The sequence below is a fragment of the Ascaphus truei genome, chromosome 2, assembly GCF_040206685.1.
Source record: "Ascaphus truei isolate aAscTru1 chromosome 2, aAscTru1.hap1, whole genome shotgun sequence".
In the NCBI taxonomy this organism is placed as follows: domain Eukaryota; kingdom Metazoa; phylum Chordata; class Amphibia; order Anura; family Ascaphidae; genus Ascaphus; species Ascaphus truei.
The window spans coordinates 467,486,373-467,502,729 of NC_134484.1; the positions used below are offsets into that span (position 1 = coordinate 467,486,373).

General features: G+C 46.8%; 1 protein-coding gene across 3 annotated transcripts in view; it reads left to right on the forward strand.

Moving 5' to 3' along the window:
- LOC142487969 (uncharacterized) overlaps positions 1–16,357 on the forward strand; it is a 95,242-nt gene that overhangs the window by 10,839 nt on the left and 68,046 nt on the right. The window lies entirely within an intron of this gene.

Here is a 16,357-nt window from a genome sequence, read left to right on the forward strand (position 1 = left end):
ACACCAATTCCTCAACACACACACACACATCACCTGCTAATCAAACACTAGAGCGCCAAACACGCCTTGCACAACAAAGAGACAGAGACAGAGACAGAGTCAGAAGAGCAACAGAACGACAACAACAATAACAAAAACACAGAGACACACCCACTACATCAAGAGCCGCAGAGACTACAGAACAGCATGAGGCACGCCTTGCAAAAGACCAACAACGTGCTAGAAGATCACGAGCCGCAGAGACTACAGAACAGCATGAGGCACGCCTTGCAAAACACCAACAACGTGCTAGAAGATCACGAGCCGCAGAGACTCCAGAACAGCATGAGGCACGCCTTGCAAAACACCAACAACATGCTACAAGATCACGAGACGCAGAGACACCAGAACAGCATGAGGCACGCCTTGCAAAACACCAACAACATGCTACAAGATCACGAGCCGCAGAGACTACAGAACAGCATGAGGCACGCCTTGCAAAAGACCAACAACGTGCTACAAGATCACGAGACGCAGAGACTACAGAACAGCATGAGGCACGCCTTGCAAAACACCAACAACGTGCTACAAGATCACGAGACGCAGAGACTACAGAACAGCATGAGGCACGCCTTGCAAAACACCAACAACATGCTACAAGATCACGAGACGCAGAGACACCAGAACAACATCAAACACGCCTGGCAAAAATGCGACTACGAGCTACAACATCAAGAGCCACGGAGACTCCAGAATAACATGAAACACGCCTTGCTAAATACAGAACAATACGACGCACATCAAGAGCACAACAAAAGACAACAACAGAGACACTACAAGAACAACAACAACACACACATAGTACATTAACGCATTCAACACATTACACTTTGCTATGCGCTGCTTTCCTATATAATCTACACATACTGTACTATACCACCAACATCCAAAGGTCAACATTGGACACATTGACACTATATGTCGCTACTGTCACGCAAAGAAATTCCACAAAAAATCAGCTGGAATGTGCTGCAGCAATGGCAAAGTGCAACTACCACCTCTACACTCACCCCCAAATCCACTTCTTTCATACATGTCAGGGACAACTTCAGAATCTAAACATTTTCTACAAAACATACGCAAATACAACTCCTGTTTCCAAATGACATCCTTTGGTGCTACATCTATAGTGGAACAAATAGGATTTAAAAGTACTTTCAAAGTACAAGGCCAAGTTTACCACAGGGCCGGCTCTCTGCTCCTATTACCAGAACAAGATCCACAATTCTTGCAAATTTACTTCATGGGCGATGAACAACAACAAGCTGATCAACGATGCCATTGGATACCCAATACAAGACGTGATATTGTCATCTCCTTACAAAGGATGTTACATGAACACAACCATCTCATTAACACATTCAAAACATCACTTGAACGCATGCCAACTGATGACTATAAAGTCATTATCAGAGCGGACAAAACACCAGTGGGTTAACATGAACGTCGCTTTAATGCTCCACAAATCAACGAAGTCGCTATTGTTATAGCTGGGGAACAATTTAATACACGGGACATCATTCTTCAGCGACGCGCTCATTCACTCACACGCATTTGTGAAACACATCGCTCATATGATGCACTTCAATACCCTCTCATACTTTGGAACGGTGACGATGGCTATCACTTCAACATCATACAAGTAGGCCCAGCTTCCCAAGCAAACACAAAAAAAACTGTCTCCGCTATGGACTTCTACACATACAGATTAATGATACGAGATGCATCACAAAACCACATTTTACATTGTCGCCAAATCTTTCATCAGTTTATTGTTGACATGTATGCAAAAATTGAAAGTGAGCGTCTTCTATACATACGTTTACATCAAAAACAACTTCGCGTTGATCAATACATACATCTCAGGGATGCTGTTGGCAACGATGGTCACGTTGAGAACATAGGCAAAATGTTAATTCTACCAGCAACATTCACAGGAAGTCCTCGACACATGCACGAATATGCTCAAGACGCTATGGCATATGTTCGAGCATATAGACGACCAGACTTCTTTATTACATTTACATGTAATCCAGCTTGTCCAGATATAAAACAAGAACTTGGGGATGGCCAGGCACACAGCGATCGACACGACTTAATCGCCAGAGTATTTAGACAAAAACTAATCACATTAATTTACATCATCACTAAGAGTTATATCTTTGGACAAACACGATGCTGGATGTACTCAATAGAGAGGCAGAAAAGAGGCCTTCCACATGCTCATATTCTTAAATGGCTCAAAGAAAAGCTACATGCCATAGACATCGATAACGTTATCTCAGCAGAGTTGCCAAATGCAGAAGAAGACCCAATACTATTTGCAATAGTCACAAAAAATATGATTCATGGGCCATGTGGAAACATTAATATTCATGCACCATGTATGAAAGACGGTAAATGCACCAAAAAATATCCTAAACCATTAATTGCAGACACACAAAGTGGAGATGATGGATATCCTCAATATCGAAGACGCGCTCCCACAGACGGTGGATACACAGCAACAATGACTATTCGAGGCAAAAAACACATCCAAGTCGACAACAAATGGGTTGTTCCATATTGTCCACTTCTTTGTAAAATTTATAACGCACACATTAATGTCGAATACTGTAATTCGGTTAAATCAATTAAATACATTTGCAAGTATGTCAACAAGGGAAGCGACATGGCTATTTTCGGAATCACAAATGAACACATCCGGGACGAAGTGACACTCTACCAGCTGGGAAGATATATAAGTAGTATGTAGCTGTTTGGAGGATTTTCGCTTTTCCCATTCACGAACGACACCCAACCGTTGTTCACCTCACTGTTCATTTAGAAAATGGACAGAGAGTATACTTCACACCTCACAATGCAGAGGCAGTTGCTGCTCAGCCACCAAACACAACTTTAACTGCCTTCTTTCAATTATGTCAACACGACTCTTTTGCAAGGACATTGCTTTGTCCGGAAACTCCACGATATTACACTTGGAATGCATCCACAAAACAGTTCATGAAAAGAAAGCAGGGTATAGCTGTTCCAGGAACGGTGCCCTTGCAAGTGAAGCCTTAGGGCGTGTCTACACTGTTCATCCAAACAACGCTGAATGCTTCTTTCTCAGAATGCTACTTCATACCGTTCCAGGGCCAACTTCATTTGACACTCTTAAAACTGTCAACGGTCAACTGTGTGAGACTTATCGAGAAGCTTGCCAAAAGCTTGGCTTACTAGAGGATGATCAACACTGGAATAGTACATTAGCCGAAGCTGCATTACAGTCATTGCCAGCCAAAATTCGCAACCTTTTTGCCATTATCCTTACCACCTGCAACCCATGAAACCCCAACACTCTATGGGACACATATCGGGAAAGCATGAGTGAAGATATACTTGCTAAAGCACAGAGAGACAATCCATCACTCAATGTTCACTTTTCACCAGAGATTTTCAACGAGGTACTCATATTGTTAGAAGATACATGTCTATCTATCAATAACAAAACACTACTTCAATTAGGTCCACAATCTCCACAACGTAATCATCACGATGTACTCAATACAGAGCTTATGCGAGAGAAACAATACAATATTTCACTTCTCCAACAATATGTTGCAACAAGAAAACCAATATTAATTGCACAACAACTTACCACCTATGACAACATCATGGAGCACATCACCAACGGACAAGGTGCAATACTCTTTCTTGATGCTCCAGGTGGAACAGGCAAAACATTTCTCATCAATTTACTCCTTGCCGAAATAAGAATGCACAATGATGTTGCACTTGCACTAGCATCATCTGGCATTGCAGCCACTCTTATGGATGGAGGACGAACTGTGCACTCAGCTCTTAAATTACCTCTAAACATTGCTCATGAAGAAAACCCAATATGTAATCTTACCAAAACATCTGGACAAGCACGCGTTCTGCAAATTTGCAAACTGATTGTTTGGGATGACTGTACCAAGGCGCATAAAAAAGCACATAAAGGAGTTAATCGAACCTTGCAAGACTTGCGTAACAATAAACAAATAATGGGCGGAGCTGTCATTCTTTTAGCTGGTGATTTCAGACAAACACTTCCAGTCATACCACGATCCACACCAGCAGATGAATGTCATGCATGCCTTAAATCCTCTATTTTATGGCGACATGTCAAACATTTCCCATTAACAACCAATATGCGAGTACAACTTCTCGGCCACTCAAATGAAAAAGTTTTTGCAGACACCCTTCTTCAAATAGGTGAAGGTACTTTACCTACTGACTTGACATCAGGTGAAATTGCTTTTCCCACACATTTTTGTAACATGATGACATCACTTCAAGATCTCATATATCACGTCTATCCAAATCTCTTAGACAATTACACAAACCACCAGTGGCTCTGTGAAAGAGCCATCCTTGCTGCCAAAAATACTTCTGTCAATGACCTAAATCATCAAATTCAAGATATTCTTCCCCACACAATTACTCAATACAACTCCATCTATACAGTTGTGGATACGGATGAAGCCGTCAACTATCCAACAGAATTCCTACACTCCCTGGAACCATCTGGAATGCCACCACATCACCTTCGCCTAAAAGTTGGATCACCCATCATGCTACTTCGCAACCTACACACACATAACCTTTGTAATGGAACCAGACTGTGCATCAAAACATTGATGCCCAACCTCATTGAAGCTACTATCTTAACCGGCAACGCCAAAGGCCAAGATGTCTTCATCCCCCGCATTCCACTCATTCCAACAGACATGCCTTTTACTTTCAAACGGCTACAGTTCCCCATCAGACTAGCTTTTGCTATCACAATCAACAAAGCACAAGGACAGTCCATCAAGTGCACTGGTATCAACTTAGACTCACCATGTTTCTCCCACGGCCAGTTATATGTTGCATGTTCTAGAGTTGGATCACCAAAACAATTGTACATCTTTGCTCCAAGTGGAACTACCAAAAATGTGGTTTACAAACAAGCCTTAAAATGAACATAGACTTTGCTACATTTGCCTCACCTCCAAATATTCTACTAGCAACTTCAAGAAACCACAAACACACTCAATATACTGCACTCATCTTTTGTTACCAACAATTTCCCCAACTCACACTTAAAGCTGCCGTGAAATACACTACTCTCAACAATGGACCTACCCATCTTTCCCCAAGGGTTTCCAAGAAGAACATTTTGATAACTTAACCACCGTAACAAGTAACATACACTTTGCACAATTGGCCTCAGATACATGAGTTTTATACTGTTCCTACCTTCAAAACACACTTTGGAAAAAAATTACATAACCTTCACATGCAATTGCAAGGTTGCAATACACATTATAATACAACATTTACACATAATTACTCAGGGTTCACATCCCGGGCAACGCCGGGTCTCTCAGCTAGTATATATATATATATATATATATATGTATATACACTGTATACACTCAAAAACACAAAGAAAATAGTAGCGCCAAAATATATGGGATGATATTAAATGAATTAATTCAAATACATTCAAGATGTGAAATTAATGTATAGTTGTGATATATAAATGTATATGTAAATACACAAACAATACAAACATAAAACAGAGAGAGACCAGTTCCTTAAATGTCCGACCTGCAGAAAACGCTTCTGGCTGAGGGGTGTAAGGCAACTTTCAAAGGGATGAACCACATCTAAAATAGAACCTAACAAGAGACAGCGCACGGCCCATAGCGTAAAAAATACATTTAATTGAGGGAGATAGGGAGGGAGGAAATAGGCTCACTCACAAGTGAAGGTAAAAATCAAGCAGTGGTGAATACAAATATCACTGCCAACTGTATGAATCCGCGGTGGAAATGCGATTATGTCCCTAGTACGTTCTGCAGCGCACGGCTTGGCGTGCGCTCTACGAACAAGTACCGCCCCTCCATGTGGCCAGCGCCACTTCATACCTTGTCGCGCAAATTCCCCCCGCGGTGCACGACAGATTTTCAGGCAGACAAGAGAATTGTATTTAGCCCTAGCGACCGCGTCACGTGGGTCCAGGAGGACCAACCATATTGCAGCTTTCCCTAGCCAATCAGACCACAGGAACTAGCAGCCAATCATAGCGCTGCTTTTTTTTCTTTGTGGTGTGCTGTGTAAGAATAGGCTGCGACATTTTTAGCCATGCCCCCTCGACACACGTTCAGTCGCAAGTCTTCCTTCATAGGTGAATCCGCAGATTGCGGTTTCAACACGTGCATGCGCCTCCCCCCCTGCCTGGCGCGCCTGCTACAGTGCTGACTGGGACCGCAGCCCTAGATGTATGCAACAGCCTGTGGATACCGGGATCCGTTTACAGCTGGACTCCAACTGTGCTCCGGCAATCACAGACTCTGCCCACAGTGTTCCAAATTTCCCTTCTTGTAGTACAAATCCTGGCTTCCAATTTAGCTCCAGACGCGGTTCAGCCAACACCGCGCACCTGCGTAATGACGTTGTGTCGTCGGTCCTACGTTCCTGACACGTTTCGTCACTTTGAGTACTCCTTTGAAAAAGTCGCTGTATAGTGACGAAACGCGTCATGAACGTTGGAGAGGGGGGGGGGGCGCGGGGGGAGGGGGGAGATAAAGAGTGGAGTTAGGGACTTAGCAGAGCAAGGGGTCACCCCTGCCCCACCCTCCCCCACCCACCCCCAACAAGAGCTTGGTGAGCTAGCAGAGTGAGAGGAGAGAGAAGGGGGGGGGGGTGTGCAAACGGGAGCTGTGCCCCCCTGCAGCGGAATGAATTAGAGCAGAGGACCAGCCTCTAGACATGAGGCAGTGAGTGTGATAAGCCAAGAGACTGGGGGTGCCATGGTAAGTGTCCCCTTGCAGCAGATGCTGGAGGAGCCATCTGGGAGGGAGCGCTGGCCCAACCTCACTATAGAGGGAAGAAGTGCAAAGGGCTTGAGGATCTGCCAAAGGTCAGGCGGGGGGAGCTATGGTCCTCTCCCCCCCAGTAGCTTCAGGTTACTGAGCTGCACCACTCCAAGTGAAGGCCCGTTAGGAGTAGACGGACAGTCCAACTCTGTTCCAATCCGCAATATCTACCACTGAACCGAGAGAAGACACCAGTTAGTTCGGCTGCTGGTTTGGGGATAGGGTGGGTGCCATTTTTTTTTTTTTTTTTACATAGGGAAATCGAATCCAAAATGTGAGAGTGGAAAGGTGTGGGACGGGAGACAGGGCATGCTGGAGGAACCACATCGCCCCTGCAGTAGCAAAAGCACAGGTGAAAAGGGCTGGGCGCTGGCTGAATCTGACAGAAGCAAGGATAGAGGGGCTTAGGAACACACAACCTACCTCATCTTGTGTTCTCAGGCGCTTGGCGCTTGTCCACCCTCCTCCCTTCCTGCCGTGGTCTGAAGCTGGGAAGAGCTAGAAAGGGATATTGGACCAGGAAGGTCAACCGGGCAGACAGCAATATTGCGGTAACAAAAGATTATGACTAACCGTCTTACTGTCGGGTATTAATATCATACAGAAGACAAATCGAAGTACCAGCACTGAAAACAAAATCAAGGTTGAAACAAAAATAGGATTTATTCAACCATGCAGTGCAGGTCACCCGATGTTTCCGTCCCTACCTTCCTCATTTCTCTATGTGTTACTGAATGGGCTAGGAGTATCTCCAATATTCACGCCAATGGTGTGTCACTAAAGCTGCAGTCCATGCTGATCGCGTGCGGGCTGCGATCACAAAACAATATAAATTAATTGGAGCGTCCATACTGCGCGCGCACCCCTGCCTTTCAACCATTATCGCCTCGCATACAGTGCTCCCACTGCAGCAAGGGATTCTGGGTAATGACATGCAAATGAGCACACAATGTGTCACCTTTTACCTGGAATATCCATTCACATGGAGCCTATTTAAGCTGATGCATCGCCGTTCACACAGCTTTTAAACACATCATGGGACTAGCAAAGCAAGTTTAAACCACTCACAGACATGTTTCAACCTTGATGGGTATCATCAGTGTGAGGTTGGTTTATACGTGCTTTGAAATATATACAAAATGGTATAAGAAATTGTATACATTATACCATATACTCATCACAAATCTTGAATTCTAAGATAGTGTCATTTAATATGCAAATAAATAATCTATATAATATGTGCTCTCAGAATGATGAATAAAAATAGCAGAGATTGTAGGTAAAGGACAGCAGAACAATATAAGTACTGGGGGGCAAAAAATAAAAAGAACCTATTTAGTAGGCATGAGAGCCACAACAATTGGACACACAGTTACAACACTCTGACGTGTGTCCCGCCGTGGAGGCGCCTTATCAAAATGATGAATAGCAATATACAGCATATGCCAATAATGTGCTTATTTCTAAAGAATGAAGAAAAGTGATAAGAAAGGACAATAATGCAAGCTTTGTGTTAGTCAGTGAAAGAGACAGAGCTCAAATGTAACCAAATGCAACAGAAGCAAATTTGCTGACCGGATTGTCATGCTCCCACACAGGGGTAATCCAAGGTCTTCTCCAGCTGCAGGTCGTCACCGTCTTTGTGCTCCACTCCCACTCTCCTGAGGAAGATGCCAACAGTATAATATTGTTCTGTATTGTTTCTTTCAATAATCAGTATGGTAAGTTTCACACTCACATGGTAAGAGATTTAAACAAACATATCAAATAACGTACAGCCGGGTCACTCATCCAGGAGCATCTCCGTCTGCAATGGACACTGCGGCCACTACTCTCAGATAATAATAGCTTTATTTCATATAGCTCTTTCCTCCCAATTGGACTCAAAGCGCATCACAATTACAGTATAGCACGTGGTACGCAGCACATAGGATTGTTAAAGACACAGTCCCTGCCCCGTGGAGCTTGCAATCTGTTTTTCATGCCTGAGGCACAGGGAGATAAAGTGACTTGCCCAAGGTCACAAGGATCCGACACCGGGAATTGAACCAGGCTCCCCTGCTTCCCACGCTGTGTCCCTGTTATCAGAGTCAGTGTCTTTACTCACTGAGCCGCTCCTTCATGATGCCTTATGTCCCAAGCAACAGATAGCAGGAGAAAGACATCCGTGTTGAGCAATAGTCATATCTCATATACATACACAAAATATATATTCACACACACACATGTAATATTACATACAGTACTGTATATCTAGATATTAAAGACGTCACAAAAACCAGAGCTGGGATATTTTTGTAAATATCCAAAACATTGTGTTTTAGCACCAAAACCGCAACCAAAAGGAAAATGCGATGACTTTTTTTTAGAAGGAAAACCAATACCAAAACACCAGTCCAAGTGTCCACCGTGAACACATACACATTAAGATTAACACACAATAAAACTCACAACACCGTTACCTAGAATGTCCTCAGTAAACTGCATAAAAAGACTTGTGGTGACGCTCACGAGGGTTATAGACGCATTTTCTTTGATATAATCTCACGTCATTTTGACATTTTCTGCAGCCCTTCTTTAACCCTTTGAGTGCCCCAAGATGTCGTCACTACATTCATGCTCAAGGAAAGGGATTTTTCCAGGTTAGATCACGTTATGTGTTCCCGTAGAGCGCAGGACGCAATCTGCAGTGAAGGGAACATGGTTAAAGGCTGCGCCGTGGCACTCTAGGAACTGTCCCAGTGTCCCAACAATTTTAGAAATGTCCCGGTCTTGCTGAGGAGAGGAGCGGTGTCTGTGCAGCTCGCCGACGCCTCCGGCCATTAGGTGGCGCTGCACAGCACACGCAGCTTCTCTTCCTGGCTGCAGCATGCTGAAAAGGATAAGGGCTGGGACACGCTGCGCCCGGCGGCGCGGACGGCCGCGGGAGCGTTCCCCACCAGCAGGGGAATCCTTCCGAGCCGGTCCCAGTCCCCCCTCGCTGACGGCTCACTACGCACTGTGACGCGTCAGCCGCCAGGGGATTCAAGAAAATTGTGATCCCGAGCGTTGACGCGTCACGTGGTGCGCTGATGAGCCCATCAGCGGTGCGGGCGGGGGCGGGAGCGGGAGCTGTCATCAGGCAGCTTCCTACTCAAGGTAGTGTGTGTGTGTGTGCTTTGTGGCAGAAGGGGGAGGGAGCTGCTTACCTTACAGCAGCCCGCATCAGCTCCCTCCTGCAGCCCGAGCCCGTGGAGGGGGGGGGGGAGTAGCGGGTCCCTCCGCTCAAGCCACGCCCCCCCCTCCCACTCCCGCCCCGCCTCCCGCTCCCTACAAACCGCATATCGCGGTCTGTGGTTGTCAGCGCCCCGCCTGTCTGCAGTGCGGGCGCGCTGACTGAGGGAGCGGGGCCTTAGCCTAAGGTAACATGTGTTGGATTATGTGTGTGAGAGGGAGAGGGAGTATGTGTGTGTGAGAGGGAGAGGGAGTATGTGTGTGTGAGAGGGAGAGGGAGTATGTGTGTGCGTGATAGACACACAATCCATCACACACAATCCCTCCCACACACGTGTGTGAGTGTTGGATTGTGTGTGTATATGTGGGTGACGCAGTGTTTGTGTGTTTGATGGAGTGTGAGTGTGTGCAATAAGTGCAAAAGACAACAGTATTAATACTAAATGTAAATTAGTGTACTCTTAACAATACCACATGTGAGTTATTATAGTGATAAATTGTATATTATGGATGCACAGTAGTGCATCCATAGTTAATAATAATAATAGCATGTTCTTGTATAGCGCTGCTAGTTTTACGTAGCGCTTTACAGAGACAATTTGCAGACACGGGTCCCTGCCCCGTGGAGCTTACAATCTATGTTTTTGGTGCCTGAGGCACAGGGAGATTAAGTGATTTGTCCAAGGTCAGAAGGAGCCGACACCGGGAATTTAACCAGGCTCCCCTGCTTGACACTCTCAGTGCCAGTCAGTGTCGTTACTCACTGAGCCGCTCCTTCTCCCATAGGGTAAGGTTAGATCGAGACGTCCATTAGAACTCCCCTTATTTCAGTTGTTAACAACTCTCAAAAATTCACCAGTCCATCGGAAACGTGATTTCAGGTCGGATTGGTAAGGTGAAAGTTTGTGGGAAAGTGTGAGCACAATCCGTGCAGTCCTGTCTGAGTTACAGGGGGAGACAACATTAGGTGTGTTCAAAGTTTGTAGCCTATAGTTTAACATGGGAAGGTTTAGGCCCCTGTACCTTAAAGAGGAAAGAATAGATTTATATGTTAGTTGGTGTGGCGTTAGTGGCTCGGGGGTAGAAGCGCCTTTGAGTGGTCGGGTTTTAAAAGGATAAGGTGTTTTGGACTTATTATTATAGTTACAAAGACAACACACGAACTTGCTTATAACACTCCTGTAGTCATGGCAATGGCAAGTACCACCCACACGCTCTCTCAGTAAGCAGACGAGGGTGTAAATACAGCGTCATATTCTTCTGTTGCTGTTATGAGTCACACTGTGGCTCGGCTGTGAGGAGCCAATTGTCTGATGTTTAGGTATTCAGATTTTTAGGATCACTATATAGGTTTCACTGTTTGACTAGACCAGTCACTCTTTGACAAAGTCCTATTGGTGGACGAAACGCGTCAGAGTTACCTTGTGGCAGAAGGATTTTTGTTATGCACCGAATAAACAGCCTATTTTTCTGATTGCGTTTGGATATCCTTTATTGTACCCCTACGGCAAGCTGTGAACCGCCGGATCCTTTTCCTTTTCACTTATGTTTAGGTATTGTATTGTATGTCTTTATTTGTATAGCTCCATTAATGTACATAGCGCTTCACAGTAGTAATACACGTGGTAATCATATAAATAACAAATAATATAAATAACAGGTCATGGGAATAAGTGCTTCAGACAAACGTAACATTTAGGAAGAGGAGTCCCTGCTCCGAGGAGCTTACAATCTAATTGGTAGGTAGGGAGAACGTACAGAGACAGTAGGAGGGCATTTTGGTAAGAGCTTCTGCAGGGGACCAAGCTTTATGTATCGTGTCTAGTAATATCTACGGTGCTATTCACATGCTTCTTTAAGCAAGTGTGTCTTAAGTTGGGTCTTAAAGGTGGATAGAGAGGGTGCTAGTCGGGTATCGAGGGGAAGGGCATTCCAGAGGTGTGGGGCAGTCAGTGAGAAAGGTTTAAGGCGGGAGAGGGCTTTAGATACAAAGGGGGTAGAGAGAAGACATCCTTGAGCAGAACGCAAGAGTCGGGATGGTGCATAGCGAGAAATTAGGGATGAGATGTAAGTAGGGGCAGAAGAGTGTAAAGCTTTAAAAGTGAGGAGGAGAATTGCATGTGTGATACGGGATTTGATAGGAAGCCAGGAGAGTGATTTGAGCAGGGGAGACGCTGAGACAGATTTAGGAAAGGGTAGAGTGATTCTGGCAGCAGCGTTTAGGATAGATTGTAGGGGAAACAGGTGAGACGCAGGAAGGCTGGACAGCAGGAGGTTACAGTAGTCGAGATGGGAAGAATGGGGGCCTGAGTCAGAGTTTTAGCAGTCGAGCAACAGAGGAAATTGCGAATCTTTGTAATATTGTGAAGGAAAAAGTGACAGGTTTAGAGACATTTTGAATGTGAGAGGAGAGTTTGAGAGAGGAGTGTGACCCCTAGGCAGCGTCCTTGGGCTACTGGGTGAATGATAGTACTCCCAACAGTAATGTGGAAGGAGTTAGTAAGGCCAGGTTTGGGAGGAAGTATGAGGAGCTCTGTTTTTGTCATGTTAAGTTTAAGTCGGTGGAGGGCCATCCAGGATGATATCGCAGAGAGGCATTCTGAGACTTTGGTCTGTACAGCAGGTGTAAGGTCAGGGGTTGAAAAGTACATTTGTGTGTCGTCAGCATAGAGGTGATATTTAAACCCAAGGGATGGGATTACAGTAGGTCACCTAGAGAAAGTGTGTACAGAGAAAAGAGAAGAGGTCCCAGAACAGAGCCCTGGGGTACCCCCACAGAGAGATCTATGGAGGAGGAGACGGTGTTAGCAGAAGAGACACTGAAAGTACGATTGGAGAGGTAAGAGGAGATCCAGGATAGAGCTTTGTTATGAATACCAAGAGTATGGAGAATGTGAAGTAGAAGAGGGTGGTCCACGGTGTCAAATGCTGCAGAGAGGTCTAGTAATATGAGCAGAGTGTAATGACCTTTGTCTTTGGCAGCATGGAGGTCATTAGTTATTTTAGTGAGGACTGTTTCAGTCGAGTGAGCAGTGCGGAAGCAAGATTGTAGAGGGTCTAGGAGAGAATGGGCGTTGAGAAAATGGAGCAAGCGAGAGAAAACTAGACGTTCAAGGAGTTTGGAGGCATAAGGCAGGAGGGAGACAGGTTGATAGTTAGAAAGACAGGTAGGGTCAAGCTTGCATGTTTGAAGGAGGAGGGAAAGGTACCAGAATAGAGGGAGGTGTTAAATATGTGTGTGAGCATAGGGGTTATAGTAGGAACAAGATGTTTTAAGAGATGGGAGGGAATGGGGTCAAGAGAGCAAGTGGTAGAGGGAGAAGAGGGAGAAGAGGAGATCAGTAGTAATACATCCTCCTCTGTGACAGCGGAAAAATAGTAAAGGAAGGCAGGAGGAGAGTTAGGAAGCAGTGTAGGATGGGAGGAGGAAACAGAGGGGATGTTCTGACGAATGGATTCCACCTTTACCTTGAAGTAGTCAGCAAAGTCCTGAGGTGAAATGGAGGAAGAAAAGGCAGCTTGGGGTGGTTTGAGTAGAGAGTCAAAGACAGAGAAGAGTCGGCGTGGGTTAGACTTGTGTGTGTCGATTAGTGAAGTAAAGTAGGTTTGTTTAGTCTGAGAGAGGGCAGAGTTGAAACAGGACAGCATAAATTTGTAGTGAAGGAAGTCTGCGAGAGTGTGAGATTTCCTCCAGAGTCGTTCAGAGGAACGAGTGGAGGAACGTAGCATGCACGTGTGGGAATTTAGCCAGGGTCTGGGGTTAGAAAGGCGAGGACGGCAGAGATAAAGCGGGGCATGTTTATGTGTAGGTTTATCTTCTAGCAGCTTCTTCACAAACCCCAGACTATGAATATGAAGCAGTTTGTGGAGAAGCCCCTCCCTCAGGTCCTATGAGTGATAATAAGAAGAAGTGTGAGACTTGTCAATGTGGAACAGGGACATATAGATTGAGTGAGGAGATATATATACAGTATATATATATCTGTGAGGATCCCTGACGCCCGGCAGCCCCGCACGTCTTCTCGCGTGAGGCATCAGTTGGCCGAACTTCGGATCGAGTTCGCATGTGCACCGTGGTGACATCACTTGACGCTGCGGAGGTGGGCACTGGATCACATCGCACACTCCCTGTGCGCAGCGCACGCACGTGACGTGTGCGCAACGCTCCCGAGCTCCATGGCAACCATCATCTGCTTTTACAAGCTGCAGCTGTGCTTCTATCGCACCACCTATCTCAGGCTCCCACGGAGGCCGCGCCTCCGCTCCACCCCCCATGGGGATTGGCCCAGCCCTGTATATATGCTCAGCTGAGCCACAGGCTCTTTGGCGGAGCATAGATTGTGTTACAGTGTTTACCACTCCTGTCTTGCCTCGCTCCAGTTTGTGCCTTGCTTCTACTTAACCCTTCGTGTACTGACCTGGCTTGCCCCTGGACCATCTGATTTCTGGAACTCTGACCCTCTGCTCCTCTCCAACCCAGACCACAGCATTGTACCTCGACCATCCTGCACTCCATACTCCCGACCACGTCATTGCACCTCGACCATCCTGCACTCCATACTCCCGGCCACGGCATTGTACCTCGACCATCCTGCTCTCCATACTCCCGACCACGGCATTGCACCTCGACCATCCTGCTCTCCATACTCCCGACCACGGCATTGTACCTCGACCATCCTGCTCTCCATACTCCCGACCACGGCATTGCACCTCGACCATCCTGCTCGCCATACTCCCGACCACGGCATTGTACCTCGACCATCCTGCTCTCCATACTCACGACCACGGCATTGCACCTCGACCATCCTGCTCTCCATACTCCCGACCACGGCATTGCACCTCGACCATCCTGCTCTCCATACTCCCGACCCCAGCATTGTACCTCGACCACCCTGCTCTCCATACTCCCGGCCACGGCATTATACCTCGACCATCCTGCTCTTCATACTCCCGACCACGGCATTGTACCTCGATCATCCTGCTCTCCATACTCCAGACCACGGCATTGCACCTCGACCATCCTGCACTCCATACTCCCGACCACGGCATTGTACCTCAACCATCCTGCTCTCCATACTCCCGACCACGACATTGTACCTCGACCATCCTGCTCTCCATACTCACGACCACGGCATTGCACCTCGACAATCCTGCTCTCCATACTCACGACCACGGCATTGCACCTCGACCATCCTGCTCTCCATACTCCCGACCACGGCATTGCACCTCGATCATCCTGCTCTCCATACTCCAGACCACGGCATTGCACCTCGACCATCCTGCACTCCATACTCCCGGCCACGGCATTGTACCTCGACCATCCTGCTCTCCATACTCCCGACCACGGCATTGCACCTCGACCATCCTGCTCTCCATACTCCCGACCACGGCATTGTACCTCGACCATCCTGCTCTCCATACTCCCGACCACGGCATTGCACCTCGACCATCCTGCTCTCCATACTCCCGACCACAGCATTGTACCTCGACCATCCTGTTCTCCATACTCACGACCACGGCATTGCACCTCGACCATTCTGCTCTCCATACTCCCGACCACGGCATTGTACCTCGACCATCCTGCTCTCCATACTCCCGACCATGGCATTGCACCTCGACCATTCTGCTCTCCATACTCCCGACCACGGCATTGTACCTCGACCATCCTGCTCTCCATACTCCCGACCATGGCATTGCACCTCGACCATTCTGCTCTCCATACTCCCGACCACGGCATTGTACCTCGACCATCCTGCTCTCCATACTCCCGACCATGGCATTGGACCTCGACCATCCTGCTCGCCATACTCCCGACCACGGCATTGTACCTCGACCATCCTGCTCTCCATACTCACGACCACGGCATTGCATCTCGACCATCCTGCTCTCCATACTCCCGACCCCAGCATTGTACCTCGATCACCCTGCTCTCCATACTCCCGGCCACGGCATTGTACCTCGACCATCCTCCTCTTCATACTCCCAACCACGGCATTGTACCTCGATCATCCTGCTCTCCATACTCCAGACCACGGCATTGCACCTCGACCATCCTGCACTCCATACTCCCGGCCACGGCATTGTACCTCGACCATCCTGCTCTCCATACTCCCGACCACGGCATTGCACCTCGACCATCCTGCTCTCCATACTCCCGACCACGGCATTGTACCTCGACCATCCTGCTCGCCATACTCCCGACCACGGCATTGTAC